The 16,657-nt window shown below is 28.3% G+C and overlaps 1 protein-coding gene across 1 annotated transcript in view; it reads left to right on the top strand.

Annotated features, from left to right (window-relative positions):
- Positions 1-16,657, top strand: part of LOC115117772 (uncharacterized) — a 37,100-nt gene that overhangs the window by 7,028 nt on the left and 13,415 nt on the right. The gene's annotated exons all lie outside the window — the stretch shown is intronic.

The raw sequence follows: 16,657 nt of genomic DNA, 5'->3' as shown, positions 1-16,657 counted from the left end.
CAGACAGACAGACACACACATAGACAGTGCCTTCGGAAAGTATTCAGACCCCTTGACTTTTTCCACATTTTGTTGGGGCTTATTCTAAAATGTATTAAATATATATTTTCTCCTCATCAATTTACACACAAACCCCCTTAATGACAAAGCAAAACAAGATTTTAGAAATGTTTGCTAATTTATAAAAAAATTTAAAACTGAAATATGACATTTACATAAGCATTCAGACCCTTTACTCAGTACTTTGTTGAAGCATCTTTGGCAGTGATTATTACAGCCTTGAGTCTTCTGGGTACGATGCCGCAAGCTTGGCACATCTGTATTTGGGGAGTTTCTCCCATTCTTCTCTGCATATCCTCTCAAGGTCTGTCAGGTTGGATGGGTAGAGTTGCTGCATAGCTATTTTCTGTTCTCTCCAGAGATGTTAGATCGGGTCTGGTCCGGGCTCTGGCTGGGCCACTCAGGGACATTCCGAGACTAGTCCCAAAGCCACTCCTGTGTTGTCTTGGCTGTGTGCTTAGGGTCATTGTCCTGTCTGAGGTCCTGAGCGCTCTGGAGCAGGTTTTCATCAAGTATCTCTCTGTACTTTGCTCCGTTCATCTTTCCCTCAATCTGGACTAGTCCATATTGCTGAAAAACATCCCTACAGCATGATGCTGCCACCACCATGCTTCCCTGTAGGGATGGTGCCAGGTTTCCTCCAGAAGTGATGCTTGGCATTCAGGCCAAAGAGTTCAATCTTGGGTTCATCAGACCAGAGAATCTTGTCTTTAGGTGCATTTCAGCAAACTCCAAGCGCGCTGTCATGTGTCTTTTACTGAGGAGTGGCTTCCATCTGGCCACTCTAATATAAATGCCAAATAGGTGGAGTGCTACAGAGATGGTTGTCCTTCTGGAAGGTTCTCCCATCTCCACAGAGGAAGTCTAGAGCTCTGTCAGACTGACCATCAGGTTCTTGGTCACCTCCCCGACCAAGGCCCTTCTCCCCCAATTGCTTAGTTTGGCCGGGTGGCCAGCTCTAGGAAGAGTCTTGGTGGTTCCAAACTTCTTCCATTTAAGAATGCTGCAAAAATGTTTTGACACCCTTCCCCAGATCTGTGCACAATCCTGTCTCGAAGCACTATTGACAAATCCTTCGACCTCATGGCTTGGTTTTTGCTCTGACATGCACTGTCAACTGTGGGACCCATATATAGACAGGTGTGTGCCTTTCCAAATCATGTCCAAACAATTGAATTTACCACAGGTGGACTCCAATCAAGTTGTAGAAACATCTCAAGGATGATCAGTGGAAACAGGATGCAATTGAGCTAAATTTCACTTCTCATAGCAGGGTCTAAATACTTATGTAAATAAGGTATTTATTTTGAACATTTAATACATTTGCTAAAATTTCTAAAAACCTATTTTCACTTTGTCATTATGGGGTATTGTGTGTAGATTGCTGAGTATTTAAAAACAAATATCCATTTTAGAATCAGGCTGTAACTTAACAAAATGTGGAAAAAGTCAGGGGGTCTGAATACTTTCCAACGGCATTGTAGACACAGACACACACATAGACACACTCACTAAACTAACACAGAGAGACACACACACACAGCAGTATGAACTCACCAGACATACATAATATCATATTAATATCCAAGTACTGTAATATAAATTCCTCTTATGTAATATTGAGTTATTGAGTATATGAGTCTGGTGAGTTTATATTGTTTATATTTCTGTTTCCATGACAGATATTGTGTTTATATTTCTGTTTCCATGACAGATATTGTGTTTATATTTCTGTTTCCATGACAGATATTGTGTTTATATTTCTGTTTCCATGACAGATATTGTGTTTATATTTCTGTTTCCATGACAGATATTGTCTTTATATTTCTGTTTCCATGACAGATATTGTCTTTATGTTTCTGTTTACATGACAGATATTGTGTTTATATTTCTGTTTCCATGACAGATATTGTGAATATATTTCTGTTTACATGACAGATATTGTCTTTATATTTCTGTTTCCATGACAGATATTGTGTTTATATTTCTGTTTCCATGACAGATATTGTGTTTATATTTCTGTTTACATGACAGATATTGTCTTTATATTTCTGTTTCCATGACAGATATTGTCTTTATATTTCTATTTACATGACAGATATTGTGTTTATATTTCTGTTTCCATGACAGATATTGTGTTTATATTTCTGTTTACATGACAGATATTGTCTTTATATTTCTGTTTCCATGACAGATATTGTCTTTATATTTCTATTTACATGACAGATATTGTCTTTATATTTCTGTTTCCATGACAGATATTGTGTTTATATTTCTGTTTCCATGACAGATATTGTGTTTATATTTCTGTTTACATGACAGATATTGTGTTTATATTTCTGTTTACATGACAGATATTGTGTTTATATTTCTGTTTACATGACAGATATTGTCTTTATATTTCTGTTTCCATGACAGATATTGTGTTTATATTTCTGTTTACATGACATATATTGTGTTTATATTTCTGTTTACATGACAGATATTGTCTTTATATTTCTGTTTCCATGACAGATATTGTGTTTATATTTCTGTTTCCATGACAGATATTGTGTTTATATTTCTGTTTCCATGACAGATATTGTGTTTATATTTCTGTTTCCATGACAGATATTGTGTTTATATTTCTGTTTCCATGACAGATATTGTCTTTATATTTCTGTTTCCATGACAGATATTGTCTTTATGTTTCTGTTTACATGACAGATATTGTGTTTATATTTCTGTTTCCATGACAGATATTGTGAATATATTTCTGTTTACATGACAGATATTGTCTTTATATTTCTGTTTCCATGACAGATATTGTGTTTATATTTCTGTTTCCATGACAGATATTGTGTTTATATTTCTGTTTACATGACAGATATTGTCTTTATATTTCTGTTTCCATGACAGATATTGTGTTTATATTTCTGTTTCCATGACATATATTGTGTTTATATTTCTGTTTACATGACAGATATTGTCTTTATATTTCTGTTTCCATGACAGATATTGTGTTTATATTTCTGTTTCCATGACAGATATTGTGTTTATATTTCTGTTTCCATGACAGATATTGTGTTTATATTTCTGTTTCCATGACAGATATTGTGTTTATATTTCTGTTTCCATGACAGATATTGTCTTTATATTTCTGTTTCCATGACAGATATTGTCTTTATGTTTCTGTTTACATGACAGATATTGTGTTTATATTTCTGTTTCCATGACAGATATTGTGAATATATTTCTGTTTACATGACAGATATTGTCTTTATATTTCTGTTTCCATGACAGATATTGTGTTTATATTTCTGTTTCCATGACAGATATTGTGTTTATATTTCTGTTTACATGACAGATATTGTCTTTATATTTCTGTTTCCATGACAGATATTGTCTTTATATTTCTATTTACATGACAGATATTGTGTTTATATTTCTGTTTCCATGACAGATATTGTGTTTATATTTCTGTTTACATGACAGATATTGTCTTTATATTTCTGTTTCCATGACAGATATTGTCTTTATATTTCTATTTACATGACAGATATTGTCTTTATATTTCTGTTTCCATGACAGATATTGTGTTTATATTTCTGTTTCCATGACAGATATTGTCTTTATATTTCTGTTTCCATGACAGATATTGTCTTTATATTTCTGTTTCCATGACAGATATTGTGTTTATATTTCTGTTTACATGACAGATATTGTCTTTATATTTCTGTTTCCATGACAGATATTGTCTTTATATTTCTATTTACATGACAGATATTGTGTTTATATTTCTGTTTCCATGACAGATATTGTCTTTATATTTCTGTTTACATGACAGATATTGTCTTTATATTTCTGTTTCCATGACAGATATTGTGTTTATATTTCTGTTTACATGACAGATATTGTGTTTATATTTCTGTTTACATGACAGATATTGTGATTATATTTCTGTTTACATGACAGATATTGTGTTTATATTTCTGTTTCCATGACAGATATTGTGATTATATTTCTGTTTCCATGACAGATATTGTGTTTATATTTCTGTTTACATGACAGATATTGTCTTTATATTTCTGTTTCCATGACAGATATTGTCTTTATGTTTCTGTTTACATGACAGATATTGTGTTTATATTTCTGTTTCCATGACAGATATTGTGTTTATATTTCTGTTTCGATGACAGATATTGTGTTTATATTTCTGTTTACATGACATATATTGTGTTTATATTTCTGTTTACATGACAGATATTGTGTTTATATTTCTGTTTCCATGACAGATATTGTGATTATATTTCTGTTTACATGACAGATATTGTCTTTATATTTCTGTTTCCATGACAGATATTGTCTTTATATTTCTGTTGCCATGACAGATATTGTCTTTATATTTCTGTTTACATGACAGATATTGTGTTTATATTTCTGTTTCCATGACAGATATTGTGTTTATATTTCTGTTTACATGACAGATATTGTCTTTATATTTCTGTTTCCATGACAGATATTGTCTTTATATTTCTATTTACATGACAGATATTGTCTTTATATTTCTGTTTCCATGACAGATATTGTGTTTATATTTCTGTTTCCATGACAGATATTGTCTTTATATTTCTGTTTCCATGACAGATATTGTCTTTATATTTCTGTTTCCATGACAGATATTGTCTTTATATTTCTGTTTCCATGACAGATATTGTCTTTATATTTCTGTTTACATGACAGATATTGTGTTTATATTTCTGTTTCCATGACAGATATTGTGATTATATTTCTGTTTACATGACAGATATTGTCTTTATATTTCTGTTTCCATGGCAGATATTGTGTTTATATTTCTGTTTCCATGACAGATATTGTGTTTATATTTCTGTTTCCATGACAGATATTGTGTTTATATTTCTGTTTACATGACAGATATTGTGTTTATATTTCTGTTTCCATGACAGATATTGTCTTTATATTTCTGTTTCCATGACAGATATTGTGTTTATATTTCTGTTTACATGACATATATTGTGTTTATATTTCTGTTTCCATGACAGATATTGTGTTTATATTTCTGTTTCCATGACAGATATTGTGTTTATATTTCTGTTTACATGACAGATATTGTGTTTATATTTCTGTTTCCATGACAGATATTGTCTTTATATTTCTGTTTCCATGACAGATATTGTGTTTAAATTTCTGTTTACATGACATATATTGTGTTTATATTTCTGTTTCCATGACAGATATTGTCTTTATATTTCTGTTTCCATGACAGATATTGTGTTTATATTTCTGTTTACATGACATATATTGTGTTTATATTTCTGTTTACATGACAGATATTGTGTTTATATTTCTGTTTCCATGACAGATATTGTCTTTATATTTCTGTTTCCATGACAGATATTGTCTTTATATTTCTGTTTACATGACAGATATTGTGTTTATATTTCTGTTTCCATGACAGATATTGTGATTATATTTCTGTTTACATGACAGATATTGTCTTTATATTTCTGTTTCCATGACAGATATTGTGTTTATATTTCTGTTTACATGACAGATATTGTGTTTATATTTCTGTTTCCATGACAGATATTGTGTTTATATTTCTGTTTACATGACAGATATTGTGTTTATATTTCTGTTTCCATGACAGATATTGTCTTTATATTTCTGTTTCCATGACAGATATTGTGTTTATATTTCTGTTTACATGACATATATTGTGTTTATATTTCTGTTTACATGACAGATATTGTGTTTATATTTCTGTTTCCATGACAGATATTGTGTTTATATTTCTGTTTCCATGACAGATATTGTGTTTATATTTCTGTTTCCATGACAGATATTGTGTTTATATTTCTGTTTCCATGACAGATATTGTGTTTATATTTCTGTTTCCATGACAGATATTGTGTTTATATTTCTGTTTCCATGACAGATATTGTGTTTATATTTCTGTTTCCATGACAGATATTGTCTTTATATTTCTGTTTCCATGACAGATATTGTCTTTATGTTTCTGTTTACATGACAGATATTGTGTTTATATTTCTGTTTCCATGACAGATATTGTGAATATATTTCTGTTTACATGACAGATATTGTCTTTATATTTCTGTTTCCATGACAGATATTGTGTTTATATTTCTGTTTCCATGACAGATATTGTGTTTATATTTCTGTTTACATGACAGATATTGTCTTTATATTTCTGTTTCCATGACAGATATTGTCTTTATATTTCTGTTTACATGACAGATATTGTGTTTATATTTCTGTTTCCATGACAGATATTGTGTTTATATTTCTGATTACATGACAGATATTGTGTTTATATTTCTGTTTCCATGACAGATATTGTCTTTATATTTCTGTTTCCATGACAGATATTGTGTTTATATTTCTGTTTACATGACAGATATTGTCTTTATATTTCTGTTTCCATGACAGATATTGTCTTTATATTTCTATTTACATGACAGATATTGTCTTTATATTTCTGTTTCCATGACAGATATTGTGTTTATATTTCTGTTTCCATGACAGATATTGTCTTTATATTTCTGTTTCCATGACAGATATTGTCTTTATATTTCTGTTTCCATGACAGATATTGTCTTTATATTTCTGTTTCCATGACAGATATTGTCTTTATATTTCTGTTTACATGACAGATATTGTGTTTATATTTCTGTTTCCATGACAGATATTGTGATTATATTTCTGTTTACATGACAGATATTGTCTTTATATTTCTGTTTCCATGACAGATATTGTGTTTATATTTCTGTTTACATGACAGATATTGTGTTTATATTTCTGTTTCCATGACAGATATTGTGTTTATATTTCTGTTTACATGACAGATATTGTGTTTATATTTCTGTTTCCATGACAGATATTGTCTTTATATTTCTGTTTCCATGACAGATATTGTGTTTATATTTCTGTTTACATGACATATATTGTGTTTATATTTCTGTTTCCATGACAGATATTGTGTTTATATTTCTGTTTCCATGACAGATATTGTGTTTATATTTCTGTTTACATGACAGATATTGTGTTTATATTTCTGTTTCCATGACAGATATTGTCTTTATATTTCTGTTTCCATGACAGATATTGTGTTTAAATTTCTGTTTACATGACAGATATTGTGTTTATATTTCTGTTTCCATGACAGATATTGTCTTTATATTTCTGTTTCCATGACAGATATTGTGTTTATATTTCTGTTTACATGACATATATTGTGTTTATATTTCTGTTTACATGACAGATATTGTGTTTATATTTCTGTTTCCATGACAGATATTGTCTTTATATTTCTGTTTCCATGACAGATATTGTCTTTATATTTCTGTTTACATGACAGATATTGTGTTTATATTTCTGTTTCCATGACAGATATTGTGATTATATTTCTGTTTACATGACAGATATTGTCTTTATATTTCTGTTTCCATGACAGATATTGTGTTTATATTTCTGTTTACATGACAGATATTGTGTTTATATTTCTGTTTCCATGACAGATATTGTGTTTATATTTCTGTTTACATGACAGATATTGTGTTTATATTTCTGTTTCCATGACAGATATTGTCTTTATATTTCTGTTTCCATGACAGATATTGTGTTTATATTTCTGTTTACATGACATATATTGTGTTTATATTTCTGTTTACATGACAGATATTGTGTTTATATTTCTGTTTCCATGACAGATATTGTGTTTATATTTCTGTTTCCATGACAGATATTGTGTTTATATTTCTGTTTCCATGACAGATATTGTGTTTATATTTCTGTTTCCATGACAGATATTGTGTTTATATTTCTGTTTCCATGACAGATATTGTGTTTATATTTCTGTTTCCATGACAGATATTGTGTTTATATTTCTGTTTCCATGACAGATATTGTCTTTATATTTCTGTTTCCATGACAGATATTGTCTTTATGTTTCTGTTTACATGACAGATATTGTGTTTATATTTCTGTTTCCATGACAGATATTGTGAATATATTTCTGTTTACATGACAGATATTGTCTTTATATTTCTGTTTCCATGACAGATATTGTGTTTATATTTCTGTTTCCATGACAGATATTGTGTTTATATTTCTGTTTACATGACAGATATTGTCTTTATATTTCTGTTTCCATGACAGATATTGTCTTTATATTTCTATTTACATGACAGATATTGTGTTTATATTTCTGTTTCCATGACAGATATTGTGTTTATATTTCTGTTTACATGACAGATATTGTCTTTATATTTCTGTTTACATGACAGATATTGTCTTTATATTTCTATTTACATGACAGATATTGTCTTTATATTTCTGTTTCCATGACAGATATTGTGTTTATATTTCTGTTTCCATGACAGATATTGTCTTTATATTTCTGTTTCCATGACAGATATTGTCTTTATATTTCTGTTTCCATGACAGATATTGTCTTTATATTTCTGTTTCCATGACAGATATTGTCTTTATATTTCTGTTTCCATGACAGATATTGTCTTTATATTTCTGTTTCCATGACAGATATTGTGTTTATATTTCTGTTTACATGACAGATATTGTCTTTATATTTCTGTTTCCATGACAGATATTGTCTTTATATTTCTATTTACATGACAGATATTGTGTTTATATTTCTGTTTCCATGACAGATATTGTCTTTATATTTCTGTTTACATGACAGATATTGTCTTTATATTTCTGTTTCCATGACAGATATTGTGTTTATATTTCTGTTTACATGACAGATATTGTGTTTATATTTCTGTTTCCATGACAGATATTGTGATTATATTTCTGTTTACATGACAGATATTGTGTTTATATTTCTGTTTCCATGACAGATATTGTGTTTATATTTCTGTTTCCATCACAGATATTGTCTTTATGTTTCTGTTTACATGACAGATATTGTGTTTATATTTCTGTTTCCATGACAGATATTGTGTTTATATTTCTGTATCGATGACAGATATTGTGTTTATATTTCTGTTTACATGACATATATTGTGTTTATATTTCTGTTTACATGACAGATATTGTGTTTATATTTCTGTTTCCATGACAGATATTGTGATTATATTTCTGTTTACATGACAGATATTGTCTTTATATTTCTGTTTCCATGACAGATATTGTCTTTATATTTCTGTTTCCATGACAGATATTGTCTTTATATTTCTGTTTACATGACAGATATTGTGTTTATATTTCTGTTTCCATGACAGATATTGTGATTATATTTCTGTTTACATGACAGATATTGTCTTTATATTTCTGTTTCCATGACAGATATTGTGTTTATATTTCTGTTTACATGACAGATATTGTGTTTATATTTCTGTTTCCATGACAGATATTGTGTTTATATTTCTGTTTACATGACAGATATTGTGTTTATATTTCTGTTTCCATGACAGATATTGTCTTTATATTTCTGTTTCCATGACAGATATTGTGTTTATATTTCTGTTTACATGACATATATTGTGTTTAAATTTCTGTTTACATGACAGATATTGTGTTTATATTTCTGTTTCCATGACAGATATTGTGTTTATATTTCTGTTTCCATGACAGATATTGTGTTTATATTTCTGTTTACATGACAGATATTGTCTTTATATTTCTGTTTCCATGACAGATATTGTCTTTATATTTCTATTTACATGACAGATATTGTCTTTATATTTCTGTTTCCATGACAGATATTGTGTTTATATTTCTGTTTCCATGACAGATATTGTCATTATATTTCTGTTTCCATGACAGATATTGTCTTTATATTTCTGTTTCCATGACAGATATTGTCTTTATATTTCTGTTTCCATGACAGATATTGTCTTTATATTTCTGTTTCCATGACAGATATTGTCTTTATATTTCTATTTACATGACAGATATTGTCTTTATATTTCTGTTTCCATGACAGATATTGTGTTTATATTTCTGTTTCCATGACAGATATTGTCTTTATATTTCTGTTTCCATGACAGATATTGTCTTTATATTTCTGTTTCCATGACAGATATTGTCTTTATATTTCTGTTTCCATGACAGATATTGTCTTTATATTTCTGTTTCCATGACAGATATTGTCTTTATATTTCTGTTTCCATGACAGATATTGTGTTTATATTTCTGTTTACATGACAGATATTGTCTTTATATTTCTGTTTCCATGACAGATATTGTCTTTATATTTCTATTTACATGACAGATATTGTGTTTATATTTCTGTTTCCATGACAGATATTGTCTTTATATTTCTGTTTACATGACAGATATTGTCTTTATATTTCTGTTTCCATGACAGATATTGTGTTTATATTTCTGTTTACATGACAGATATTGTGTTTATATTTCTGTTTCCATGACAGATATTGTGTTTATATTTCTGTTTACATGACAGATATTGTCTTTATATTTCTGTTTCCATGACAGATATTGTCTTTATATTTCTATTTACATGACAGATATTGTCTTTATATTTCTGTTTCCATGACAGATATTGTGTTTATATTTCTGTTTCCATGACAGATATTGTCTTTATATTTCTGTTTCCATGACAGATATTGTGTTTATATTTCTGTTTCCATGACAGATATTGTCTTTATATTTCTGTTTCCATGACAGATATTGTGTTTATATTTCTGTTTCCATGACAGATATTGTCTTTATATTTCTGTTTCCATGACAGATATTGTCTTTATATTTCTGTTTCCATGACAGATATTGTGTTTATATTTCTGTTTACATGACAGATATTGTCTTTATATTTCTGTTTCCATGACAGATATTGTCTTTATATTTCTATTTACATGACAGATATTGTGTTTATATTTCTGTTTCCATGACAGATATTGTCTTTATATTTCTGTTTACATGACAGATATTGTCTTTATATTTCTGTTTCCATGACAGATATTGTGTTTATATTTCTGTTTACATGACAGATATTGTGTTTATATTTCTGTTTCCATGACAGATATTGTGATTATATTTCTGTTTACATGACAGATATTGTGTTTATATTTCTGTTTCCATGACAGATATTGTGATTATATTTCTGTTTACATGACAGATATTGTGTTTATATTTCTGTTTCCATGACAGATATTGTGTTTATATTTCTGTTTCCATCACAGATATTGTCTTTATGTTTCTGTTTACATGACAGATATTGTGTTTATATTTCTGTTTCCATGACAGATATTGTGTTTATATTTCTGTTTCGATGACAGATATTGTGTTTATATTTCTGTTTACATGACATATATTGTGTTTATATTTCTGTTTACATGACAGATATTGTGTTTATATTTCTGTTTCCATGACAGATATTGTGATTATATTTCTGTTTACATGACAGATATTGTCTTTATATTTCTGTTTCCATGACAGATATTGTCTTTATATTTCTGTTTCCATGACAGATATTGTCTTTATATTTCTGTTTACATGACAGATATTGTGTTTATATTTCTGTTTCCATGACAGATATTGTGATTATATTTCTGTTTACATGACAGATATTGTCTTTATATTTCTGTTTCCATGACAGATATTGTGTTTATATTTCTGTTTACATGACAGATATTGTGTTTATATTTCTGCTTCCATGACAGATATTGTGTTTATATTTCTGTTTACATGACAGATATTGTGTTTATATTTCTGTTTCCATGACAGATATTGTCTTTATATTTCTGTTTCCATGACAGATATTGTGTTTATATTTCTGTTTACATGACATATATTGTGTTTAAATTTCTGTTTACATGACAGATATTGTGTTTATATTTCTGTTTCCATGACAGATATTGTGTTTATATTTCTGTTTCCATGACAGATATTGTGTTTATATTTCTGTTTACATGACAGATATTGTCTTTATATTTCTGTTTCCATGACAGATATTGTCTTTATAATATTATTTACATGACAGATATTGTCTTTATATTTCTGTTTCCATGACAGATATTGTGTTTATATTTCTGTTTCCATGACAGATATTGTCTTTATATTTCTGTTTCCATGACAGATATTGTCTTTATATTTCTGTTTCCATGACAGATATTGTGTTTATATTTCTGTTTCCATGACAGATATTGTCTTTATATTTCTGTTTACATGACAGATATTGTCTTTATATTTCTGTTTCCATGACAGATATTGTCTTTATATTTCTGTTTACATGACAGATATTGTCTTTATATTTCTGTTTCGATGACATATATTGTGTTTATATTTCTGTTTACATGACAGATATTGTGTTTATATTTCTGTTTCCATGACAGATATTGTGTTTATATTTCTGTTTCCATGACAGATATTGTGTTTATATTTCTGTTTCCATGACAGATATTGTGTTTATATTTCTGTTTCCATGACAGATATTGTGTTTATATTTCTGTTTCCATGACAGATATTGTGTTTATATTTCTGTTTCCATGACAGATATTGTGTTTATATTTCTGTTTCCATGACAGATATTGTCTTTATATTTCTGTTTCCATGACAGATATTGTCTTTATGTTTCTGTTTACATGACAGATATTGTGTTTATATTTCTGTTTCCATGACAGATATTGTGAATATATTTCTGTTTACATGACAGATATTGTCTTTATATTTCTGTTTCCATGACAGATATTGTGTTTATATTTCTGTTTCCATGACAGATATTGTGTTTATATTTCTGTTTACATGACAGATATTGTCTTTATATTTCTGTTTCCATGACAGATATTGTCTTTATATTTCTATTTACATGACAGATATTGTGTTTATATTTCTGTTTCCATGACAGATATTGTGTTTATATTTCTGATTACATGACAGATATTGTGTTTATATTTCTGTTTCCATGACAGATATTGTCTTTATATTTCTGTTTCCATGACAGATATTGTGTTTATATTTCTGTTTACATGACAGATATTGTCTTTATATTTCTGTTTCCATGACAGATATTGTCTTTATATTTCTATTTACATGACAGATATTGTCTTTATATTTCTGTTTCCATGACAGATATTGTGTTTATATTTCTGTTTCCATGACAGATATTGTCTTTATATTTCTGTTTCCATGACAGATATTGTCTTTATATTTCTGTTTCCATGACAGATATTGTCTTTATATTTCTGTTTCCATGACAGATATTGACTTTATATTTCTGTTTACATGACAGATATTGTGTTTATATTTCTGTTTCCATGACAGATATTGTGATTATATTTCTGTTTACATGACAGATATTGTCTTTATATTTCTGTTTCCATGGCAGATATTGTGTTTATATTTCTGTTTACATGACAGATATTGTGTTTATATTTCTGTTTCCATGACAGATATTGTGTTTATATTTCTGTTTACATGACAGATATTGTGTTTATATTTCTGTTTCCATGACAGATATTGTCTTTATATTTCTGTTTCCATGACAGATATTGTGTTTATATTTCTGTTTACATGACATATATTGTGTTTATATTTCTGTTTCCATGACAGATATTGTGTTTATATTTCTGTTTCCATGACAGATATTGTGTTTATATTTCTGTTTACATGACAGATATTGTGTTTATATTTCTGTTTCCATGACAGATATTGTCTTTATATTTCTGTTTCCATGACAGATATTGTGTTTAAATTTCTGTTTACATGACATATATTGTGTTTATATTTCTGTTTCCATGACAGATATTGTCTTTATATTTCTGTTTCCATGACAGATATTGTGTTTATATTTCTGTTTACATGACATATATTGTGTTTATATTTCTGTTTACATGACAGATATTGTGTTTATATTTCTGTTTCCATGACAGATATTGTCTTTATATTTCTGTTTCCATGACAGATATTGTCTTTATATTTCTGTTTACATGACAGATATTGTGTTTATATTTCTGTTTCCATGACAGATATTGTGATTATATTTCTGTTTACATGACAGATATTGTCTTTATATTTCTGTTTCCATGACAGATATTGTGATTATATTTCTGTTTACATGACAGATATTGTCTTTATATTTCTGTTTACATGACAGATATTGTCTTTATATTTCTGTTTCCATGACAGATATTGTCTTTATATTTCTATTTACATGACAGATATTGTGTTTATATTTCTGTTTCCATGACAGATATTGTGTTTATATTTCTGTTTACATGACAGATATTGTGTTTATATTTCTGTTTCCATGACAGATATTGTCTTTATATTTCTGTTTCCATGACAGATATTGTGTTTATATTTCTGTTTACATGACAGATATTGTCTTTATATTTCTGTTTCCATGACAGATATTGTCTTTATATTTCTATTTACATGACAGATATTGTCTTTATATTTCTGTTTCCATGACAGATATTGTGTTTATATTTCTGTTTCCATGACAGATATTGTCTTTATATTTCTGTTTCCATGACAGATATTGTCTTTATATTTCTGTTTCCATGACAGATATTGTCTTTATATTTCTGTTTCCATGACAGATATTGTCTTTATATTTCTGTTTACATGACAGATATTGTGTTTATATTTCTGTTTCCATGACAGATATTGTGATTATATTTCTGTTTACATGACAGATATTGTGTTTATATTTCTGTTTCCATGACAGATATTGTCTTTATATTTCTGTTTCCATGACAGATATTGTGTTTAAATTTCTGTTTACATGACATATATTGTGTTTATATTTCTGTTTCCATGACAGATATTGTCTTTATATTTCTGTTTCCATGACAGATATTGTGATTATATTTCTGTTTACATGACAGATATTGTCTTTATATTTCTGTTTACATGACAGATATTGTCTTTATATTTCTGTTTCCATGACAGATATTGTCTTTATATTTCTATTTACATGACAGATATTGTGTTTATATTTCTGTTTCCATGACAGATATTGTGTTTATATTTCTGATTACATGACAGATATTGTGTTTATATTTCTGTTTCCATGACAGATATTGTCTTTATATTTCTGTTTCCATGACAGATATTGTGTTTATATTTCTGTTTACATGACAGATATTGTCTTTATATTTCTGTTTCCATGACAGATATTGTCTTTATATTTCTGTTTACATGACAGATATTGTCTTTATATTTCTGTTTCCATGACAGATATTGTGTTTATATTTCTGTTTCCATGACAGATATTGTCTTTATATTTCTGTTTCCATGACAGATATTGTCTTTATATTTCTGTTTCCATGACAGATATTGTCTTTATATTTCTGTTTCCATGACAGATATTGTCTTTATATTTCTGTTTACATGACAGATATTGTGTTTATATTTCTGTTTCCATGACAGATATTGTGATTATATTTCTGTTTACATGACAGATATTGTGTTTATATTTCTGTTTCCATGACAGATATTGTCTTTATATTTCTGTTTCCATGACAGATATTGTGTTTATATTTCTGTTTACATGACAGATATTGTGTTTATATTTCTGTTTCCATGACAGATATTGTCTTTATATTTCTGTTTCCATGACAGATATTGTGTTTATATTTCTGTTTACATGACATATATTGTGTTTATATTTCTGTTTACATGACAGATATTGTGTTTATATTTCTGTTTCCATGACAGATATTGTCTTTATATTTCTGTTTCCATGACAGATATTGTCTTTATATTTCTGTTTACATGACAGATATTGTGTTTATATTTCTGTTTCCATGACAGATATTGTGATTATATTTCTGTTTCCATGACAGATATTGTGTTTATATTTCTGTTTCCATGACAGATATTGTGTTTATATTTCTGTTTACATGACAGATATTGTGTTTATATTTCTGTTTCCATGACAGATATTGTGTTTATATTTCTGTTTCCATGACAGATATTGTGTTTATATTTCTGTTTCCATGACAGATATTGTGTTTATATTTCTGTTTCCATGACAGATATTGTGTTTATATTTCTGTTTCCATGACAGATATTGTGTTTATATTTCTGTTTCCATGACAGATATTGTGTTTATATTTCTGTTTCCATGACAGATATTGTGTTTATATTTCTGTTTCCATGACAGATATTGTCTTTATATTTCTGTTTCCATGACAGATATTGTCTTTATGTTTCTGTTTACATGACAGATATTGTGTTTATATTTCTGTTTCCATGACAGATATTGTGAATATATTTCTGTTTACATGACAGATATTGTCTTTATATTTCTGTTTCCATGACAGATATTGTGTTTATATTTCTGTTTCCATGACAGATATTGTGTTTATATTTCTGTTTACATGACAGATATTGTCTTTATATTTCTGTTTCCATGACAGATATTGTCTTTATATTTCTATTTACATGACAGATATTGTGTTTATATTTCTGTTTCCATGACAGATATTGTGTTTATATTTCTGTTTACATGACAGATATTGTCTTTATATTTCTGTTTACATGACAGATATTGTCTTTATATTTCTATTTACATGACAGATATTGTCTTTATATTTCTGTTTCCATGACAGATATTGTGTTTATATTTCTGTTTCCATGACAGATA

Source organism: Oncorhynchus nerka, linkage group LG13 (genome assembly GCF_034236695.1).
Source record: "Oncorhynchus nerka isolate Pitt River linkage group LG13, Oner_Uvic_2.0, whole genome shotgun sequence".
NCBI classification, from domain to species: Eukaryota; Metazoa; Chordata; class Actinopteri; order Salmoniformes; family Salmonidae; genus Oncorhynchus; species Oncorhynchus nerka.
The sequence above is the reverse complement of the archived record's forward strand: the minus strand, read 5'-3'. Positions and strand labels throughout refer to the sequence as shown.